The sequence below is a fragment of the Pongo pygmaeus genome, chromosome 2, assembly GCF_028885625.2.
Source record: "Pongo pygmaeus isolate AG05252 chromosome 2, NHGRI_mPonPyg2-v2.0_pri, whole genome shotgun sequence".
In the NCBI taxonomy this organism is placed as follows: Eukaryota; Metazoa; Chordata; class Mammalia; order Primates; family Hominidae; genus Pongo; species Pongo pygmaeus.
The window spans coordinates 117,568,625-117,587,527 of NC_085930.1; positions in this window are offsets into that span (position 1 = coordinate 117,568,625).

An 18,903-nucleotide genomic window follows, 5' to 3' on the forward strand; every position below is an offset into this window, starting at 1 on the left:
AGTGTAGAATAATAGTCATTGGAGACTCAGAAGGTTGAGAGGGGAGAAGAGAGGTGAGGGTTGAGAAATTACTTAACGGGTACAATGTACACTATTTCACCTATAAATATGTTCACATAACAAAACTGCCTTTTTACTCCTTGAATTTATACAAATTATTTAAAAGGCAAATATAAGCATACTTTGTTAAAAAAAGTGGTAATAAGAAGTCACTGACACTTGATAGAAGAATGAATGTATAAAGGATGATTTGAGAAGGAAAATCCTTTAGGGTGTTAGACATAAGGAATACGCTGTTATTTGATCTGATGGACCGTGTAAAACTTAAATCTATGAGGCCATCTCAGAAGAGCCACCTGGGCCCCAGTGGACTGTCACAAGCTGTGTTTCAGGAATTCCAGTCTTAGTCATTTCCTTGGAACTTGTTAAACCTCTGCTGTGAGCCCCAACCTTGAAGTGATGCAGCAGTGACTCAGACAGCTTCCCTGCCCTCCAGGACTTTATTCAGTATCTGCCTTGTTTGTCAATGAGAGGCTGATTGTCAAAAGAAACTTTGGCTCAAATACGATACCTGAACAAAGAATCTCAGCATTGAAATAACCAATGGTATTCTTAGAAAAAAATAAATTTGAGAACGTAATGTAAGAAATTGTAGTAGTAGAACATGTTTGTCTCATGCCGCTAAAACTTCTCCATGTACCATTTGAATCTAATTGAAACAACATTTTCAAATAAATCCAAACTAGTCATATTCCTGTAACACACAGTCATGGTTATTACTCAATTTCAAGATGAATTATTCTCAAACATTCACTATATCAAGGGGAAAATGTAGCCAACAAGCAATTTAATTATTTAAAAGAACATTGGAGCAACTAAACTTTTTCTACAATTACCACATGAGTAAAACAGAAGGACAGAAAGTAATGTGTTAACTGTTTGCCATTAAAATGGCTCATTGAGTCTCTAGCAATCATATGGTACAAATAGGACATTTATATAACATGCAAATATAGTGCCCAGAAAAAAATCAGCGGCAAACCTTCACACAGCTCATTGACTTATGGTCTTTAATGAGGAAGCCGCAATGGAGCAATTATTTCACTGATAACACATTTATTATTGCTGTAATTTCCTCCTTAGCTCTGTTAACTATATTATTAAATAAATAGCAATACTCATGATTTCTTTTAAAATGCAACTAACTGCTATGTAAAGAACAGTGAAATAAAATATATTTATAAAAAATGAATATTTGTTTACATTGTTTTTGAGTTAAAAAATCTATCCCTTAAATAAGACAAGCAGACACAAGATACTGAAACCTGACATAAAAATGTTTTAATGTATATATTTACCCAATGTGCAGAGCACAGAGCTATAGAATTGCTATTATTGATTATTCAGCGAAATAACATCTTTTGCCTTGATTACACATGTTTATAAAGGAAAATTGAAAAACTCATGTAGATTACAAAGCTATTACCATAACCATTCTACTGTCAACATAGAACTATGAAAAATACAATTTACAAAGTGCTAAGTACACTTGTACACTGTACCCTATTATACTTGTATTAAAGTTATTGGAGAAAATGAAAGAAAAATTTTTCTAAAACTGGAAAAAGGAAAGAAAAATTTCCATAAAAATAACATTTTGATATGTAAATGGGATTACTAGCATAGTAAGTTAATAATTTTCCAATTTTAATTATTATCCAGCGTTTGCTCTTCAGTTGACTATATGCTTTCCATGTGTGTATGTGTGTGTTGTTTATTGCTATAGCATTGTATGTATACAATCATCATTATATATCCTTAACAGACATAGAAATACTAGAAAAATGTAATCACTTTTTCTTATGTTTGGCTTCCTTAACTTGTCTTTAAATATGCCCATGACATTTTAAATTTATGTTATTATCATTTTTATCTCTAATATATCTTTTTTCTTCTTTTTTTTTTTTTTTTGACAGGATCTTTCTCTGTTGCCCAGGTTGGAGTGGAGTGGCACAATCTTGGTTCACTGCAACCTCCACCTCCTGGGCTCAAGTGATCGTCCCACTTGAGCCTCTCAAATAGCCAGGACTACGGGCATATGCCACCATGCTTGGCTAATTTTGTATTTTTTTGTAGAGACAGGGTTTCTCCATGTTGCCCAGTCTGGTCTCAAACTCCTGGGCTCAATTGACCCACCCACCTTCACCTTCCAAAGTGCTGGGATTACAGGCATAAGCCACCATGCCTGGACTATTTTTATCTCTAACATTTCTTTATTTTTCTCATAGTCTTCCTTTTATTGCAACCATTTGCAATATAATCAAAGCAATATTTTTGCTTTTTATCACCTATGGATATTAATTCTTCTTATGTTTTCTTTTATTCAGAGTACTGCCTCTTTTTCTTCTGTTTTTTTTCTCTGTTTTTTGAATTTTTTCTCTGACCTCCATGTTAAATACTTTCTCAAATGCTTAATCATCCTAGGCTCTTAGGAACATACATCAAGTTGATATTTGGCAACTCTCCATGTGATTTTGTTTGTGGGGCATATGGTGTGGTAGTCATGATGGTGGTGGTGGGGCAGTAGTGCCTGTCAACTGATATACTTCATTGTAGATTGATCGGAAGGAAACCCAGGCCATTTATTTGTGGGATTGCCAAAGGTCAATTGCTGTCAGTCTTGGATTCTTTAATCTCCCATTCAAGTTTGCTGTTATAAAGCTGACTTTGGGGTTTAGGATTTGAACAGAGAGAGAGCTGGGGACTCACTTTTCAGCAGACAGATTTTCTCTTAATCTGTTATTTTCAGTATCGGAACGTCACCCCCAGCCTTCCTTGTACCTCGTATTCTCAAGGCCCAGTGCTTTTTCAGTTAAGACCTTGGGAGAGTAAACATCCAGGCTTCTTCCAGAGTGGAGAAGGAACAGGTCCTTGGGGTTCTAGGAAAGACAAGGAGATCTAGATTTCTCACTGCTCCTTAATCAAACTTTCAAGTACGTTTTCTGTTTTTCAGTTCCATCTAACTTTCCTGACTTCAGAAGTACCTGATGTAATAAATGTGTGTGTATCTGAGGGTGAGATGGGGCTGTGGCAAGAGTTATCTTGCTTATTTTTGGCAATTCATACCCAACCACCACCAGCAGCTCACATGTTTTTGTGTCTTCTCTATTACGTCAGTTAAATTACTTTCTACTTTTATTTATCCTCCATTCTACTTTTCCCATTCTCTCTCTCTTATTTTATGGATTTCTTGCATTTTAATGGGATATGGAAATCTCAGAAATAGTTATAGTAATAGTGGTAATATGCTATTTCTAAAAGCTAAATAGGGAGTGATGAGAAATCAGGAAAAATCAACAAAGAAGGGTGGTGGATTGGATGGTCTGATGGCCCGTGCCATCAGATCTCTTTAAATGAAGAGATTTTCCTGGTGGGGGTTTGTGAAAAGGGAGGATAAATAATCCAGCAATAAGCATTATGAACAGCTAACCCTCTTCCAGGCCCTGTAGTACTTGGGTTGTGAGCAAAAGAAGCAGCTACCACTAAGAGGGTTACCAAAGAAACAATCTCCTTAAGGTGGGCCAGGTGCCAATGAGCTCTGGAGGTGAAGGAAATTCAATAAAAAAGAGGCTGAGGAAGTTGGGAATTTTGTCAATGCCATGTGAAGTGTTCCAGAAGGCATAATGGAAAGGCTTGGGAGCTTGGTAAGGAGTAAAAATTTGGCTTAGGTTATGAACGTTCAGAGTCCTGTGAGGAAAATATCCTAGTGCTAATGGATGACTTGAGTTGTTTGGACAACCAGCAGTGACCTAGATAGTGATGGGTGTAAGAATTAAAGGGTTTGTCCTGGTGGTCCATGGAAAAGATGAGTGATCACTTTTAACAAGAGGAGCCTTCTCAGGCCTGGCCTTTTGTATGATTGGGATTGGTTAGACAGGTGGTGCTGTGGCTACAGGGACTAAGCCAAGAGTATCAGGGGCCCGGGGTGGGATCTCTCATGTTTAGGAGCATATTGGGCTCTATGGCCTTCTTTATAGATTAAAGTAAATGATGTGGTTTACCCAAGCTCACCACAAACTCTAAGGCCTCCATCCACGCAACAGTGACCAAATCTGCCATCAGTGATATATGCAACCACAGAAAGCGTATCTGGGCTTTATTTTCCTCACCTATAAAATGAAGGCGTTGGCCTACTTCAGTGCTTCTCAAACTTTTCCACCACACAGCTCCTGGAGAAACCTGCAGGGGTGGCCTGAATAAACAGCATTTATCACATTGTAGCTTAACATTCAATGTGAAGTTAAATGGGAGATAATATTAGCCCTTGCAATGTGATCATTTCCTGACAAATTAATTAGGTTTTACTTTTCTGCTGTAGAGAACCATGCCAAGTTAGAGATATAAGTGTTGTGCTTCCTGTATTTTTTCTCTTCTGTTTCATGGAGGTTGTCAGATCCGTGTTTTTTTCTATTTCATGTTTTTTTTCACAGTGTGAGTGAGAAGCTGATGGATGTTATTCATTCAGCCTATCTGTGCAAGTCTGAACTCATGCAGAAGCCTATTGTATGTGTAGAATTGGATAATGCAACGGAAAAACAGCATGGGCCATGAGAGAGATGGTGTATTTCTCCTCAATCTGTGAGAAGGACAGAGTTTGGGAGCCTGTGTATAGGGCAGACTTAGGCCCCATTCCTGGTTGCACCCAGGAAGTCTGTGGTGCCACCAAAAGCTTTACCTTGATCTGGAGGCTCCAGAATCAGAGATTTCCACATCTGAGCTTAACTCTGTTGCAGCAGATTTGTTAGTTTTAAGAGACCCCAGGTCCTTGAACACAGTATCAGCAACAATGGAGTGAAGACAAGTCATCCTTATCCCATTGGAGGGACTTCATGGAGGACTCTCAGATTCTCATACAACTCTAGAAGGAACTTTCCTGGCTATTGTTCAAATTCACTTTTGAACCAGCTTAGCAGGTGGTGTTAAGAGTCATGTTTTACCCTATGTAAACTGTCTTGGCCTCCTTTCCTTCATTGGAGAAATGAAAAAGAGAGACCTACATGATTTTTATGGTCACATCCAGTTTAAAATGTAATTCTTTTTTTATCAGACAAGTGATCCTACTCTAAGAATTCCTTCCTGCCCTATCTCCCCACCAGTCCCTAACCCCAAGCCCACTCCCTGTACTAACACAAGCAGTTTCACTAAGCCATTGCACTCTAAGTGAGAGAGAAATATATTCTTTGCCAGTCCCTCTTGATGCTCTTGTATGTTGGGGTGTTGGAGTTCATTCTGACCATTAAATTAGGAAACGTTGAGTAATTTCTTAGTTCTTCCTCCTAGAAGAGCCAACTTCAGGAAACATGGTAAAAATAGCAAGCTTCTTCTTTCTTTTTTTTTTTTAAGTGTTCTTAATGAAAAAGAAACATGATTTAAACCTATGGAGCTCAGTAACATTTTTAAAAATCCAAAAAAAGTAAGACTGTAAAATATGTAAGAAGTGTAAGTTTAAGTTTTAGTAAACAGTACATTAAAATATATTTTTTTATTAAGAAAAATATCCTAAAAGCAATTATTTGCTCCTTTGTGTACTTTAGAAAAGGTAATTTCCCAACCCTTAATGGCAAAAGCATTTATACTTTTGAAGAGAACGAAAGGAAGCAGGGAACTGGCACCTCCTTCATTAGTCTATCTGGTTTGTTCTCCATTGCCTTTTCCCCATATAAACCAGAAATATGACAGTCATTATTCCACAACAATCAAAATACCTCTTCATGAATCCTTGAGCACATGGAAGCTCCTGCAAATAGTTTCCTTTATTAGCAGTAATATGTGGCAAAGTTAGGGTTTGAGCCCCCATCTTAACATAAATGCCATAACTGTTACACTGTGCTACAGTTGGTAAGCAATGACATTTACTAAAGATTACATCAAATAATGGTTAAGATTTTAGACTGACAGAGCAAAGTTCAAGTTTCAGCCTTGTTACACACTAAAAGAAGTTTCTTGGGATTCCCAGGCAAGAGAGCCAAATAGGAACAGCTCTAGTTTGTAGCTCCTAGCAAGACCAACACAGAAGGCAGGTGATTTCTGCATTTCTAACTGAGATACTTGGCTCACCTCATTGGGACTGGTTAGACAGTGGGTGCAATGCTTATTTTGCCATTAAGCAGTGGTCAGCCTTTAAATAAATGGGAAGTTGAGACTGCTGTTGAACGGTATGAACATGAACATGGCCCAGTGATTTTTGGAACACACACACACACACACACACACACACACACTCACTCACACAAATATACAGATTCCCACATTTTTTGGATGGGGCAGTTAAGAAAATATTGTCTGTCACTTGGAAGAAAATGCCATAGCTGGACTTCCCAATGACGCTAGTGGTCCTCTGGCTGACACACAAGAAGGTTTGAAGATAATACTTGCTATTAAGGAGACACATTTAGTGTTAATGTCAAATGGCTGGCTATTTGAACAAAAAAGGGTGGCTAATAGGGGTTGCTGCCACTGTTAGCATGCCACTACTCTTATAATCTAGAGAGAAATAGGGAGGCTCTTCTCAGTCTGTCCCTTTTTTCTGTGTCACTGATGTTAAGGGAAATCAAAGAGCTTGGGTTTTTTCTCCGGCATTCTACTCCGACAGTTCTTTTCCTTCCTTAGCATCTCAGACTATCTGGCCCTTACAGCCTTTCCATTAAGAAGCATGAGGAGGGCTTTAGTCATGCAGAATATTTTAGAGGTCCTCAGTCTGTGTTGCCTCAGAGAGGCTGATTTCCTTTTTATTTCATCAGGGGAGAAGTATTTATTCTCCCTATGAGTACAAGCAATGCATGGTACAAACGGGAGGCCATCTCTCTCCCCCACCACAGCAACAGTTCAGAACCACACAGTGACCTGGCCCTCACTCCATTCTGCTAACTTACAAACTATTCTCTAAAATTTATTTCCATCTTATCCTATCCTCAGAATGATATTGAAAACTACCCAGATAAAAATTTGAGGATGTCTCAGTCATGGTGTTTCGCCTTCTGACTGCAATCTCAGACTGTCCTGAGAAAGATCTTTCTCCTAGATGAATCCCCTTTGACTGGTCTAACACTGATATCATTCTTGAGTTGGACTTTTACAACATTGCCTTTGCTTTATCACAGGGAGCCAGTTTGTACTGTGAATAATGTAATAATACTACTACTTGATCAAAGCCTTATACTCTCAGGCATGGTGCTAACAGCTTTATATACATTACATTATTTAAGTCTCAGAATAAAATAACTATTATTATCTCCATTTTATAGATGAGAAAATGTAAGCACAGTGCTAAATGAGTAAAGGGTTAATACACCTTTTAAAACTACTGTTATAATTATAAAGAATGATTTTATAATGTTCTGATGCCATTTGGTCCAATATATGTATGAAATCAGCATTCCAATGTGGAAGACAGGCACATCACTGTATAGATTTAAAAAGTCTTTGAAAGGGCTGTAATGAAAATATTCACAGCTGCTAAAGTCTAAATGTTTGTGTCTCCCCAAATTCATATGTTGAAATTCTAATCCTCAAGGTGATGGTATTAAGAGGTAGTATCTTTGGGAGATGATTTGATCATGAGGGAAGAAGTCTCATGCATAAAAATAGTGCCCTTATAAAAAAGGCCCAAGGGAACTTGTTCACCCTGCCCACCAAGTGAGGGGACCCATCGAGACAGTGCTATCTGTGAACCAGGAAATAGGTCTTCACCAGACATCAAATCTGTATCCTGTGCTTCCCAATCTCCAGAACTGTGAAAAATAAATTCCTACTGTTTATAAGCTACTCAGTCTATGGTATTTTGTTATAGCAGCCTGAATGGGTCAAGATAATATATAGTGTGATTATATCATGGAAGAAGGTCTGATGACTCTGTGGTTCAGACAGTGTGTGGGGCCTGCGGGAGGAAATTGCGAGAAGCTGTCCTCCCTTATTTGTAAAAGTATGGGGCAGTTTGGCTGTCATAATAATTTGAGGGAAATACTCTCATTTGGTTTATAGAACCAAAGATGCTACATTCTCACACAACTAGAGCAGGGTATCACAATAAATCGTCTTATCCAAAATGCCATGTTGTGTAAATAGCAAGTTTTTGATTTGTTCTCTTTTCTCTGAATGACTGAGGGAAGCGTGTTTTAACCTCCTAGTATGATGGTGGATTTGCCCATTTCTTTTTGTACTTCTGGTAATTTTTCCTTTCTCTTTATGTTGAGACATGCTATTAGATGAATACAAATTTAGAATAGTTCCTTCTTTCTGGTGAATTGAGTCATTATATAATGACATGTTCCTTTTGATCACTAGTAATGCTTTTCCTTAAAGTCTGTTCTGCTCATTTTAATATAGGCACAAAAGCTTTTTGTTCTTGGTTAGTGTTTGCGAAGTATGAGTTTTTTGTGGGATGTGCACACAAGTTTTTTTAAATAAACTTTTTGTTTTAGGATAGTTTTAGATTTACAAAATTATTTCAAAGATAATACAGACAGTCCCTATAGACCACACATCCAATTTCCTCTGTGATTCACATGCCATGTTAGTGTGGCATATTTGTTACGATTAATGAATCAATATTGATATCATATAATTAATATCTACAGTCTATATTTCCTTAGTTTTTACCTAATGTCCTTTTTTGGTTCCAGGACATTGTACAGGGCAACACAATACATTTTGTTGTCATGTCTCCTTAGGCTTCTCTTGACTGTGACAACATGAGAGCTTCCCAGACTTTCCTGGTTTGTTTGCTTGTTTTTGTTTTTGTTTCTTAAATGACCTTGGCAGTTTGAGCAGTACTTGTCAGGTATTTTGTAGAATATTCCTCAGTTGGGATTTGTATGATGCTTTTCTCATGATTGGATTGGTGTTAGATATTTTTTAGAAGACTACACAGATGAAGTCATATCATCACATCATTTCAAGTATACTTACTATCAAAATGACTTGTCACTGTTGATGTTGACCTTGATCACTTGGCTAGGTTCTGTTCATCAGCCTTCACTTCTCCACTGTGAAGTTGCCCTGTCTCTCCCTATCTCCTGCCTTTTCCATACTGTACTCCCTAAAGGGATATTCTTCACAGCCTACCCTTCAGGAGTGGGAAGTTATATTTGCCTCCTTAAACACAGAATATGTCATTAATTTATTTATTCAATTATGATTTACATCAGTATGGACTCATGGATATTTACTTTATACTTTGGGTTCTGATCCAACCTACTTGATTTTGTTGCTCAAATTGTTCTTTTGACATAATACTGTCTTTGTGCTTATGTTTTTAAAAGAACTTCATTACTTTCTGTCACTTTAAGATACTCTAGCCTCATTCTGTGTATTTCCTGTCCCACTTTAAGAGGAACTCATTTCTCCAAGCACCACTTTCTTTTATTTGAGGGTACTATTAGAAACCGAGATCTGGGTACTAAGTGTGCTTGTTGCTACTAGAGTATTTGTTGCCTATAGGTCCTCTCAGCAGACAGAGCAAGGAAATACATGTGTGTGTATCAGCCTGTGTATTGCTTATATCTATAAATATTTATATGTGGCCATATATATGTATATTAAGCTAAGAATGAGTTTATACCGATGTTTCCAACTCTAATATACTACTATACACACCATTCTAGCCTCTTCCTCTGACTTATCTGTAAACTCCCTTGCCAACAGTAGGAAACCAGGATCCCACCATCTACCAACCATTTAACTGCCCTATTCCAGTATAATTACATAGTAGCATCAGAATTATTAACTCATACTCCCACGGTAGGGAGGACCTTTATCAACTAGAGTGCAATGCTTATGTACAGTTTTTTTCTCTTTAGTTTTATAGACTCTACTCATTTCCAAAGTTACTTAGGTAAGCACCTTTTCCTTCACCCCCTTCACTGTGGTTGTTTTATACATTTGCACAACAGTTAGATTCTTTTGTCATATACCACATTTCATCCTGGGATTTCCTAATCTACTAAGTTATTTTTAAAATTTGTATACATTAATATTTTCTCTTTGTGCTGTAAAGTTCTGCAGGTTTTGATCGATGCATAGTGTCATGTATCCACCATTACATGACAGAATAGTTACACTACTCTAAAAAAAAATCCTCATGCTTCGACTCTTCAGCCTTATTGACCTCCCCCGAACCTCTGATAACCACTGACCTTTTGACCATTACAGTTTTCTTTATCCAGAATGTTATATAATTATAATCATACAGTATATAACCTTACAACTGGGTTCTTTTTTCGTTTAGTTATGTACATTTAAGGTTTATTCATTTGTTTTTGTGGCTTGATAGCTATTATCAATTATAGTTCATTTTAAAAGTTATGGTTGTCCTGGAGTTTGCCATATACATTTTGACTAACCTAAATATACCTTCAAATAACATTATACCACCTCAACTGTATTGAAAATAGCTTTTACAAAAATTCCCAGTTTTTTCTTCCCATCTCTTATGACATTATTGTCATTCATTTCACTTATCTATGTGCCATAATTACCTAATACATTGCTACTATGACTATCTTACACAATGATCTTTTAGTAAATTAAGAATGCAAAGATTTTATTTTACCATTTTTTTCATCACTCTTCTTCATGTAAGAAAATTTCTGATCTATATCATTTTCCTTCTTCCTGAAGAATTCCTTTTAGGACAAATTTCTTGTTAATACATTTCCTTAATTTATTTCTCATTCACTTTTGAAAAATATCGCCGAATATAGAATTTAGGTTGATAAAATTTTTTCTCAAAACTTTTAAGTGTTTCGCTCTACTCTCTTCTTCCTTTTCCTTGCATGGTTTCTGATGAGAAGTCTCCAGTGATTCTTATTTTCTTGCCTGTATAATTAAGGCTTTTTCCTCTGGCATCTTTCAAGATATTTTGTTTTCTGTCCTTTGCAGTTGGTAGGTGTTATGCCTATGTGTAGATTTTTTGGCATTTATCCTGCTTGATGTTCTCTGAGATTTCTGGATCTGTGGTTTGGTGTCTGCCATTTATTTTGAAAAGTTTTCATCCATAATTACTTCAAATTTTTTTTCTGCCCCATTATTTTCTATCCTTTTGATGTTCCAGTTATTCATATGTTAAATCTTTGGAAATCATGCCAAAGTTATTGGATGTTCTGTTATTTTTTTTCCATTGTTTTCTGTCACTGAATTTCAGTTTGGAAGGACTTACTGACATATCTGTAAGCCCACTGATTGTTTCCTCTACTTTCTCCAGTCTATTGATGAGCTCATCAGAGGCATTCACTTATTTTACAACATTTTTGATTTCTAGTATTTTGTTTTGATTATTTCTTAGAGTTTCAGATCTCTCTGTTTACATTAGCTCTCTGTTCTTTTATGTCTACTTTCCTTTAGAGGCCTAAAATATTAATCATATTTATTTTAAATTGTCTCTTTGACAATTTCAACATGTGCATCATCTCTGAGTATAGTTCTGATGTTTACTCTGTCTCTTCATGCAGTTTGTTTCTGTCTTTTAGCATACCTTGTGATTTTTTTGTTGAATGCTGAACATGATGTACTGGGTAACAGGAAGTAGGTAAGTAGGACTTTAGTTTGATAGCTTATGCTAATCTATCTAGGAGTCAGTTGAGCTTACTATTTACAGTATCTGTAGGTGCTTCAAATTCCTCCAGTGTCCTTGTCTCCCTACTTCCTCAATTGTCTTTGGATTTCCCTGAGAACTCCTTCTTAGAGTCTATGACTTGCAGCTATTCTAGCCATAATCTGCTATTATCACACTGGAACTCTGTGGGTGTGGTGGCAAGGGAGGGAAAGTATTCTTAAATCTTGTAGTTAAATTTCAGCCTTTTAGTAGTCCTGCTGCATTAGGCTGTGATCTTCACAAGTGTTTTAGCTTCACTCCCTTCTTCTTCTTCTTGGGTGAGACAGGAAAGCTAGAGGGCACTGAAGTGAGAGAAATACTTTTCCCCGTATGACCCCGTATGGTCTTCATCTCTGGTAAAGTCTTTTCACCTTAAAAGTAAGTCTTTGTTGTAGAGAATGATATGGATATATTTTACGATGGTTATTCTTCCCTTCCTCCTGCCAGAACCACAGGGGATCTTCTCAGCTCTTCACCATTAGAGCCTGATGTGGTTTCTGCAGGTAAAACCCATGGAAGTGTGTTTAACACTCTGTATAAAGGTGTATAAGGCTGCAGGTCCAGAATTTTCTCAGTCTCATTCTGGTCCACACTCAGCCTCCAAAATTGTGTCAAAACTACCATTTAAATGTTTCTACCCATTTATGGTTCTAGCAGTGTCTGCAGCCAATCTCAGCTGTGACTCTTTGGATTTACCTATCTCTCCAGATTACCCAGTGTCAGTTAGCACTGTGACTCCATCTCTCCAGTGGATCCAAGAATAGTCATTGAGTTTTAGATCAGCTTTTTTGTTGTTGCAGAGATAGGAGTAGGTAGGTATTTTGAATTCTTTTAATATCAATATTTCTCTATCTTATGTTTAAAGAGTTTCTTTCCTAAACATCATATAGTTACTTATAATAATCTGGAGTATTTATTTACTCATATTTAATATAATTACCAATATGTTTGTACTTAAATCTACCATTTTATTATGGATTTTTATTGCTCTTGCCTTTTCTAGGTTCTTTTGGTTCTCTTTTCTTCCTTTAGAAGTTTTATGCTTTATATTGCTGGGTAAATTTGGTAGTGCTTTCTTAAGGAATTTTGTGTCTATATTCACTGGCCTTAATATTATTCTTATTATTTCTGGAATTTTGGGGTCAGATTTTAGTATTAAGGCTGTTCAGTCTTCATAAAATGAGTTTGGGAAATGTTCCCCTTCATTTCTTTCTTTTTTTTTTTTTTTTTTGAGACGGAGTCTCACTCTTTCTCCCAGGCCGGACTGCAGTGGCACTATCTAGGCTCACTGCAAGCTCCGCACGCCATTCTTCTGCCTCAGCCTCCAGAGTAGCTGGGACTACAGGCACCTGCCACTACACCTGGCTAATTTTTTGTATTTTTAGTAGAGACGGGGTTTCACCACATTAGCCAGGATGGTCTCGATCTCCTGACCTCATGATCTGACCGCCTCAGCCTCCCAAAGTGCTGGGATTACAGGTGTGAGCCACCGTACCCAGCCTGCCTTCATTTCTTGAAAGAGTTTGTGTAAGATTGGTTTTATTTCTGCCTTAACTATTGATAGAACTCCCCTATGAAGCATCACAGGAAAGTTTCATATTATTACAAATTCAATGTTTTCAATAGATATAAGGTTATTTAGATTTTGTTATCATTTCTTTTAGTCATTTTAATAAGGGTGCTTTTCAAAGAATTGTCAAATATATTCACAAAACATCTAGTACTCACTTTTTATTATACTATTGAATCTCTGTAGAATATATAGAGATTAATAAACAAACCTACAATGATTCCATAGTGTTTTCTGTGTTTAAAATCATATCTTCTCTGAAAACATTTGCTTCTTTCTTTTTAATATTTATGCCTTTTATTAATTTTTCTTGTCTTATAGAACTGGCTATGAGTTCCAGGACAATGCTTCACAGTCTTCTTTTTGCTGTTTTTCATACATAGTATCTTGTCTCCTCATTTTTCTGTTGATTCCTATTTGTTTGTTGAATATTTATATTTGCCAAGTTCAAAAAGTAAAAGCTAAGTTAAAATATTAATGTGAAAAATAAATTTTTTTAAAATGGCATATTTGGAAAGAACCAAGGGGAACTAATATATGTAATTGAATTTAAGAAATAAATAATAAAAGACAGAGAAAATAAAATTAAATATAGGTTAGAAAATCAAAGATGTCAAGGACACAATAAGTGTACAAGAAGCTCAAGTTCCAAAAGGGGAACAGAAAGAGAATAAGGAAGAGCCAATATTTGAAGAGCTATGGGCTGAAACTTTTCCAAACAAAAGTGATAAAACCACAAATGCTAGAAGCATAAATTCCAAGCAACACGATAAACATAAAAATGCCCACACCTAAACACATCACATCGAAACTATAGAATATCAAAAGTAAAGAAAATATAAAAGTTTAAAACAGTGACAATTAGACTAGAGCTGACTTCCCACAAATAACCAGGTTTATAAGTGAGAGAGCCAAATAAGTGTTCTGATTTCCTCCCTCTATTAGATGGGAATCTAAATGTACTACTTACATGTGGTAAATAATAAAATTCAATGTTTTCAATAGATATACAATTACTTAGATTTTTCTACCATTTCTTTCAGTAGTTTTTATAATTCTTTTCAAAGAATTATCAAATGTATTTACTAAAACTTCCAATGGTAACTTACTTTAGAACCTATGTAGGATGTACAGTGATCAAAAAACAAATCTTAAAATAGTGGTAAATAATAAATCAACAACTAGAATTATGAGCATCCCACTATCTGAATATTGGTTGGTAGAGGAGAAGGACAAGAAGAGGCATAATATATGTAAGTTGATTTTATTGTTGCTAATGCTCAGAAACTAGTAGCTATTAAATTAATAAAGAGGACAATAATAATAAAATTTAAAATATAACTACATAAATAACAAAAAGTACAAACTTCTAAATATCAGAAGTAATAAAACTGAAAAAGAAAACAGAATACAGAATAAAAGTACTTTAATATATGTAAAATATAGAAAAAAGTAAAAATTAAGATATTTGTTGACATGATGTGCATATTAGCACATATCAATGAACTTTAGTCACTAATTACCAGAAAAATATTTTACATTTGGATTGCAAAGCAAATCCCAATTATTTTCTATGTACCAGAGACACCGAGTATTTAGAAAATGCTTTTTTTAAAGAAAAGTTTGGGGACATGGCAATGAAAAACTAGTTAATTAAACCATATCCCATGAAAAAAAAATGAAAGCTGGGCAAAACTTTAAAAAACATTATATGTAATGTGCTAAGAGACAGAGAAAAATTCTAACCCGATACTCAAGAAAAGATGGAAACGGAATTCAGTGCTGCTTCTAAACAAAGGGAGTTTGCTGATCCAGCTGAGTGAGAGGCTATGGTGTGCACTTAGTGACTTCATGTGACTTAGAGAATAGAAGTCAGAGTCCAGGGCTGCTGTGGTTGAATGTGTCCCCAGCATTCATGTGCTGAACACTTAATCCCCAGTGCAACAGTGTTAGAAAGTGGGGCCTAATGGGAGGTGTCTAGATCATGAGTGCACCACCCTCATGAATGGATGAATACCACTATAAAAAGGGCTTTGAGAGAGGGTTCTCTTTCTTCCACTCTTCTGCAATGTGAGCCCACAAAGTTCATTCCCTTTTGCCCTTCTGCTTTGCACCATGTGAGGATGCAGTAAGAACACCCTCACCAGTTACTGGTGCCTTAGTCTTGGATTTCTCAGCCTCCAGAGAGAATAAATTTCTGTTCTTTATAAATTGCCCCATCTTGGTTATTTTGTTATAGCAGCACAAACGGACTAAGACAAGGACCTACCAAAGGGTGAAACATGGTAAAGCACTTGCCACTTTGGGATGTGAGTCCTATGAACAGTACCCTAGGAGTACAGGTGAACTTAAAGAGGAACAGCCCTTGTGTGGACTTCAGCTCCATTGGAGCCATCTAAAAGGACCCAGAATATCATGAAAAAGTTGTTTTCATAAACTTGGCATCAAATTTGTCAGCCAAATCTTATCTGAACTGACAATAGCTGTCAGTTAGATCTCAGCACTTCTACCAGTCACTCAAATTGTTGAATTTTCATTTTATTATTTTGTAGTTTTACTATTTAGGTTTTAATCACATTGTGAAAATGTCGAAAGGTATTAAAGGTATTTCTCCATGTGTAACAATAATTTTGTGGGGGATAACCTGGTACAATCTTTCTGGATGGGATTTTGATATAACTGTCATACACACACACACACGAATCATATCCTGCCATGGCAATAGCCTTTCTAGAACTTTATCTTACACAGAGTTGCGTATACAGAGGGCATTTATTGCAGTGCTATTTGCAATAGCTTAAAGTAATCTAATGTCAATCATTATGTGACAAACTAAATCAATTATGATGATGCTATACAATTTAGTAGCAAGGCAACAGTTTTTAAATGAATGAAGTAGCTCCATATGTGCAACTATGCCCTGTGCATATATAGTAACTAGAAAGTAATCAAGTAAATTTTAATATGTTAATTGCAGAAGGTCTCCAAGGGATGTATTATTAGGTGAAAATGGAAGAAATTATTCTCTGGATAGAATTTGCCTTTGTACATCCTTGACCTTTCCATAACTTCAAAATAAAAATCCTGTCCTGTGGAGAACTGAGGAAAAAGCCTGACCAACACATGGAGGTTCTTGGGACAAAGTAGTAAGGTCCTTCTTAAGAGCATGAGAGCAGCTAGCATTATATCCCCAGTGTGTAGACAATTGAGCCCAGTAAGAATTAGGTTAAAAAGTGAAAATATACTGAAAAGCAAAATATGTTTAAAAACTGTGCAGTAGTCTCTAGGGGAATGAGACTCTCAGCTATGGTTGGCAGATAAAATCAAAATGATGCCTATTGAAATTAATATATGTATTTATTGTCAAAGGCTGTTAAGACATTTGGTTTATATTGCACACATTTTACACAAACACAAACCTACATGTATGCATATAAATGTGTTTTACATAAATGTCTATATACATATATACATACATATATAATGCCTATGTACATATTATTTATGAAGATCACTGAGATTTTTCATAACTGGATAGGGTCTGATTGACTTGTAGTGATGGCTGTTACACTAACTTAATGTAAGCTAATATCAAATATAAATGAGTTATTAAAATGTCATTGTGTCCGAATTTTTTCCATGCTTATAAAGTGGTCCATTAATATTAAAAGAATAGCAAAAATATAATTTCCTAACTCTAAATTTCCCAATTAAAAATTTGAAAAATGCCAATATAAGCAGGAGTTTTCTTAGGAAAACTACAGGGTTTAATATCAGGTTTTTTTTTTTTTTTTTTTTTTTTTTTTTTGTAATTTCTCTTCTTTCCTCAAGGTCTGATTCTTAGTGGGCAGAGACTGCAATCCAGCACAGAAAATAGCTAGATTATTTTTCTCCTATGAGAATGAGTGCAAATGTCTGTTTTCTCTTTACTTTAAGAAACTGTAGACAGGAGATAAATGTTTTAAGGATGTTAACACGTGGTAATGTGCCAGGCCAGAAATCTGTTGATTCTTTCTGTGATCAGCATTTGAAGAAAACTAAATTATTTTAGTTATAAATTTTTTGACAATAACTAGAAGTTCACATACTGTATTGGCCAGGAGGCCTATGTTTGCAAAGGTTATCAGATACCTCTTATGAGTCACTGTAAAGTTATTTATCCTTATTTCAGTTTTCATGAGCCTGATGATTTCACCCAGGTGCACTCAGAAGGTGCCTCACCTCTGGTGACCTGCATGCTCTCTTCTAGCCCTGAAGCTCCTTTAACTCTATGGTGTGGGATGCCCATGTGTATACTCCTGCATGTGCAACTTGGAGTGCAGGGAAGTTAATGCCTGGTGGGGCTATCCCTTGACCAATGGAGAAGGAAGCCAATGGATAAATGCTTCTGCTTTCTGCTCAGAGGTGGGCAGTCTGGCAAAACACTTAATGAGGTGACTCAGAAGCTCTTGGCTGGATTGAGCATGGGCTGTTTCCTATAGAGGAGGCCAACTTCATTCTGCGTCCTAATTTTACCCCTTCTTCTCCTTCCCCACTCCACCTCTTATCCTGCACTCCTACTCCCTGGGATTACTTTCCAATTAAACTACCTGGGAGCCCTTATCTCAGGCTCTTATTTCAGGAAAACTCAAGCAAAGAAACAAGTAAAATAGCACAATTATTGGTTTGTATAACTAAAGTTGGCATGTTGCAAATGATCTCAGGAATGACCTGTTCCAGGGCCGAAATGCTCCAGTAATTCTCACTCTCCTTTTCTATCTTTCATTTCTCTTCTTTGCTCTGTGAAGGTCTCATTTGCTTCTCCAGTAGAAATGTCTCCCAAGAGCAACAGGAGCTTCTGATAGTCTTGGCTTTGTATTTCAAAGGTCCCTCTCCCCCTTTCCCAGAGATCCAGCTCAAGGACTTTCACTGGTGTGAGTAGGGCCAAGTGTCCTATTGTAATCACAGAGGATGAGAAAACTGAGCACCTCCATAGCCTAGTATGTGACTGGGAGGTAGTGAGTACTGTTTTCAGAAGTTGACTATGATTATAATTTTGAAAATTGTATGTGAGTATTATGTTTTATATTAGCAGATATTGAGAAATTATCAAGCTTTTGATATCCTAAACTTTTCGGGCAACATCTGCTATGTGTTACTACATGGCCCTCATAACTTGGCAGACCTATACCCTAAACATACAATATGCCAACGTGTTAGTCAGGGTTCTCCAGGGGGACAGAACTAATAGGATACATGTATATATGAAAGGGAGTTTATTAAGGAGAATTGGCTCACATGATCACAAGGCAAAGTCCCACTACAGACTGTCTGCAAGTTGAGGAAGAAAGAAGCCAGTAGTAGTTCAGTCCAAATCCAAAAACCTCAAAAATAGAAAAACTGACAGTATAGCCTCAGTCTGTGGCTGAAGGTCTGAGAACGCCTGGCAGACTACTAGTGTAAGTCCAAGAGTCCAAAGGCCGAAGAACCTGGAGTCTGACATCCATGGGCAGGAGGAACAGATGGAAGCATCCGACACAGGAGAAAGATAAAGCCAGAAGACTCAGCGAGCCAGTTTATCCCACCTTCTTCTGCTTGCTTTGTTCTACCTTCACTGACAGCTGATTGGATGGTGCCCACCCACCCACACTGAAGGTGGGTCTTCCACCCAGTCCACTGGCTCAATCTCCTCTGGCAACACTCT